Source organism: Poecilia reticulata, linkage group LG4 (genome assembly GCF_000633615.1).
Source record: "Poecilia reticulata strain Guanapo linkage group LG4, Guppy_female_1.0+MT, whole genome shotgun sequence".
In the NCBI taxonomy this organism is placed as follows: domain Eukaryota; kingdom Metazoa; phylum Chordata; class Actinopteri; order Cyprinodontiformes; family Poeciliidae; genus Poecilia; species Poecilia reticulata.
Window position 1 is genome coordinate 17,737,068 of NC_024334.1, and position 4,838 is coordinate 17,741,905.

General features: G+C 38.3%; 1 protein-coding gene across 1 annotated transcript in view; it reads right to left on the minus strand.

Annotated features, from left to right (window-relative positions):
- The window catches only part of oca2 (oculocutaneous albinism II), a 57,702-nt gene extending 53,662 nt beyond the window's left edge, over positions 1–4,040 (minus strand). The window contains exons 1-2 of the mRNA XM_008407632.2: positions 3,685–4,040; positions 1,269–1,362 (exon numbers count right to left, since the gene is read on the minus strand). The gene's annotated coding sequence lies outside the window, so the exon portion shown is untranslated. The remainder of the gene's footprint in view (positions 1–1,268; positions 1,363–3,684) is intronic.
- Between the last annotated feature and the right edge of the window lie 798 nt (positions 4,041–4,838).

Below are 4,838 nucleotides of genomic sequence, written 5' to 3' on the forward strand. Positions count from 1 at the left end.
GGGGGCCGGGTGGGGGCGGTGGGGAGTGGGTGGTGCAGAGTCTGAGCGGCTTTAAAAGGAAACTTTCCTCTCAGAAAACTTGTAGTAAAAAGATCAAATGAAAGGTTATTTCACTTAAAACTTTGGAAAAACATCTTGTTATCAGTGATAATCTACCAGTGGAACTGGTCATTTATTTATTTGATCAATATTATGGATTTATTGCCTTAAAATAAGCTCTTGTATCTTGTTGAAAAGTTACTTTGGAGTTAGTTTTGTCTTAATTCAAGTGTATTAAGATGTTTGCACTGGAAACTAGACTAAAATAAGTAAGATTTTGTGTTTTTTGCAGTGTAGACAAATACCTAAATCAGCTTCTACACACTGCAGCAAGTAACTTTTAAACAAGATAGAAGCTTGTTTTAAGTCTATAATTCCTTATTATTTATGAAAAAGTACTAGTTCCAGTAAATTCACTTATAACAAGGCAATATTCCTGTGTTATAAGTGAATTTATTTGCCAGTGGATCTATTACTTTTTCATCAATGATAAGGAATTATAGACTTAAAACAAGCTTCTGTCTTGCTGAAAAGTTAGTTTTGTGTTATTTTAAGTGCACTAAGATATTTGCATTAGAAACTGGACCAAAAATTACTTTGTAAGATTTTGTATTTTTGCAGTGCAGTGCCTTGCAAAAACTTTTTTTCACACCCCTTTAACTCTCCACACCTGGCTATAATAGAGCTTTAATGTATTTTGTTGGGATTTTATGTACAGAGGTGGATATAATATATCCAGTTATATATATATATATAACATCAGTCATTTCAATATTTAAAAATTACGTCATCAGACGGAACAAAATGGAAATTTATGTGGAAATTTTTGTACTTTAAAGACCAAAATGAAAATAATTCATATAAATACCATAACAAAATACTAATTTTCCCAAATCCAATGTTTTTCAATGTAAAACTTATGAATCTAACAAAAAAGGTGTGTGTGTGTGTGTGTGTTCAAAATCATGTACCAGTTTTTCTCCACTTCACATTTCACAAGAGATTCCCCTCCACCCCCACAACATGTTGTCAGCTGAAGCAGACAAGCAGAACCTGAGGAATGAGACGTTATCAGAACCAAAACCTTTCCCCACAGATCAGCGGCCAAAGCTACATTTCCATTGGCTCTGCCTGCTGAAACGATGTTTCCAGTCGGAGGAGCTCGCAGCGTCCGCCTCCCTCGTTCTCAGAAACCAGTGGAGACGAGATTTCCGACTGACTGGAGTCACCTGGTCTGGAGCGAGGGCCGGCTGAGACAGAGCGGGATTAAAGAGATGTCCAGGGGGGCTGACCGCACTCTGGTCTTGTGGGCGTTTGTGAGAGCTATCAAGGAGAAAAGAGAAATCACATGGAAAAACACGGCCTGGAGCAAAGTATGATTAGAGCTGTGTGAAGTCAGGATCAGCTGGATTCTTCGTTTTTTTCTTATTTTATCGATCAAAGGCGTCTTTTTTTTTTTTTTTTTTTACAAATGTAGGCTGGAATAGTTTTATTTGTTAAAAAAAAATGTTCTTAGTGAGAGTAGAAGAGGCTTGGAGAGAATCATCTAGCACCATCTTACAGTGTTAAAGCAGATTTAAAGTCAGAAAACATCCCACTACTCAACTTGGAAACTTTTTTTTTTTTAATCATCTCAAAACACAAAGAAGATTTTTACTAAAACGTGTCGAACTCAGCAACCCAAGACCAAGATGGACACTGAAAAACTTTATATATTTTGCTGCTGTGTGATGGTTGCTGATCTGCAACAGGGATTCCCCACAGTGTATTATTATTGTTTCTCACTGTATTGTGTGACAGAATCCATAAGAAAGTGTTGTAAATGAGCCCCCCCGCACCCTCCCCCCTCCAGGCTCTAATATCTGAGCAGCACCTGACTTACGCCACAATAACGCCGTCTGTAATAATTCCAGGGGGAAAGGTCACCAAATCCTCAAGGAATGCAAATGATTTTAAAACCAAATCGAGCCGCCATAAAAACGTTTCTCTTACGTTTCTCGTGACTCAGCCGAGGTTTTCAAGATCCAATAATGAGCGAACACAAGCGCTCTTAAAGGAAATTCTTACGAACTGAAACGCTACGCAGGGTTTTTAGGAGGAGTTTTTATTTGACCTTCTGCCTCCTCGGCTCCAGAGCGAGGCGCAGTGCTGATGTCACACAGGTGATCAGCAGGGATTTCTTTAATCCCACAGCGCTGAAACTCCCACCTGTCCTACTCCCACCTTCTGTTCTAGAACAAAAGGCAGTCACTTCTAAAATCCCAGCTATGTCAGATAACAGCGATTAGAACCAAAAATGTACGACATCGTCAAAAGTTGGAAGACTATTTTCGATTGTAAAATCAGGTCTAATCTGGAGTACCATGTTTGACAGAATTATTTAGACCCAATAATCCAGGATATAAATCTCGCTTTTGATCACTATTGGTGTCAATTTGCTTTGCACTTGCCTTTCCAAACTAATGCTCGCAGGTATTACACAACTTAATATTTCCGTCCTTATTAGGGAATCGTATTGGGATTCATCTTGCTTCTTAGATATTTAGTACATTTTTTAGTTTAGGTTGTTTTGCATCCTGGCAATTTCTGACATGAAATAGTGCCGTCTGTCATGGGATATCTCCTGGAGTTATTAGAGGAACTTTTGTATAGCTGCTGTAATTGAGAGTCGTTTTCAATGTAAGCAAATAAATAAAATCTATTAGGAGCTAATTTGGTTTGATCAGGGGTCATAATTTCTCAGACTTCATGTATCTGTCCTCATTTGGATGCGAGAATTTAAAGTGAATAAATAATGTGAGATTTGAATGGTTTTATGACCACAATTCATGATTGTGGTCATAAAAGGTTCAAAGAGAAAGTGAGAGGGATAATTACCTTATAATTACATAATTACAAAGTATGTGTAATGACTGGTGAGTTGACTTGGTCTTTCAGTTCCTTTCAGTCACTAATTTCATAAGTCTATAAATATGTTTCACCACAATAGAAATGTAGTAAGTCATAAAGGATATAAAGTGACAAAAAAGTATCTTGTTTTTGGCTTTTTTGTCATTTAATTGCTCCAGATCAGGGGTCACCAACCTTTTCGAGCCTGGGAGCTGCTTCACGGGTCCAGAGCAACACGAAGGGCTACTTTTCTTGGCTCAGCCTTTATAACAATAATACATATGATTACATGCCGTCTAATAATATTAATGTTGGGGACTATTCACAATAGTWATCAGTAATTATTACCATGGCAGCTCTGGTTAATTGCTATTATGTGATCAGAAGTTCTTAGTTCAGTTTTAAGTTTGATTCCCTTTCTTAGCTTTTCTGTGTGATTCTAAATTTCCCACAAGTGACTGGCAGTCTGGATTATTGCAGCTGCTGGACGCATTTTCCTTTAAATAAAAAAAGAAAAGTTATTGCATATTTTTATTATCCAACCCTCTTTACTATTAACAAATTGCGCAGAGAAAAAAATGTCCGACAGATTATAAGGTAGCACAAAACTATCCCTGCACCTGACCTGTAAGTGCGCATGTCTCCAATGCGCATCATGTGCGCGTCGCACAAAACCAGCGCAAACTTAAACCACTAAAGCAGCGAACCCTTTTTTAACACAAACGATACTAATAAGTACATGGAAGCGGAGCCGACCTGTGATCCACGGAAAGAGGAGGATGTTGATCCAGGTTCAGGTGTCAGACGTGCAGAGGAGGAGAAGGTGAAGCAACATTGTTTGCTTAGTTTTTACTCTTTTGGAAAACGTTTCAACTAGATTCAATTGTTTAACACACAGTGTTAGAGCGGCAGATGTCAGGTAACGGGTGACCCGCTAACTGTCCGGTTCGGGAAACATCAAAAAGCTCATAACCGGCGACCCGTCAGAACCGAACACGGTAAAAAAGCTCAACCGGAATCCGAACCGCTCCTAGAACTGCGGGAGGTTCAAACTCCGCTCATTCAGTGTTAGCTTACAGAAAAAGCGCCGAGCCGCCAAATAAACAAAAGCAAACTGACCAATAAGATTTAAGCTCTGGGTGCCCTTTGACCCCCACAGACTCGGGTGTGCGCTATGTACAAGATGTTTTGACGCATAATATATATTTTTTTCTCCACAATTTTGTTAATTGTAAAGAGGGTTCGATAATTAAAATTTCAGAAATTATTTTTTTTACTTAAAGTAAAAAAAAAAAAAAAAAAGACCTTAGAGCTGCTCCCACTCTAAGGTCGGCAGAGAGGGAGCAGCAGAACTGCAGGCGCTGCTGCCCTTCGATAACATTTATGCATAACAATTTACATTTAAATTTTTTTTTATAATAGGCTTTTTTTTAAAATTCTGAATATAAACAAATATTACTACTTCAATGTAAAAATATTAAATAATTTATTTGGCAATGCTCCCTAATGAGAATGGCTATTTTTAGAACTTGCCCTGCGGGCGACAAGGGCGTTGGTGGCCCCTGATCCAGATCATCCAAAAAATGTTGATAGGAGCTAAGGGAGAAGGCAGATTAGCTCAATTTTTTTCCCAGATTGTCTCAACATAGTAACAAATACAGTAAAAATAAAAAAGTATATTATATATGTAGCCCTGGGGTTTGGAGAACCATAAGAAGTGGGGGTTTATGTCTTCCGATATGTAACTGGGGTTAAGAATGGGTAATGGAGTTACATAAATGTATATTTTGGTGATTTACCTATTGTAAAGTACGGAGAGGGATGATTTCCTGTGTCCGAGAGTAACTGAGATTTACGAGGTGCAGTGAAGTGTACGGGGGGGAAGAGAGAGACGAGAGGATTCTGGGAAG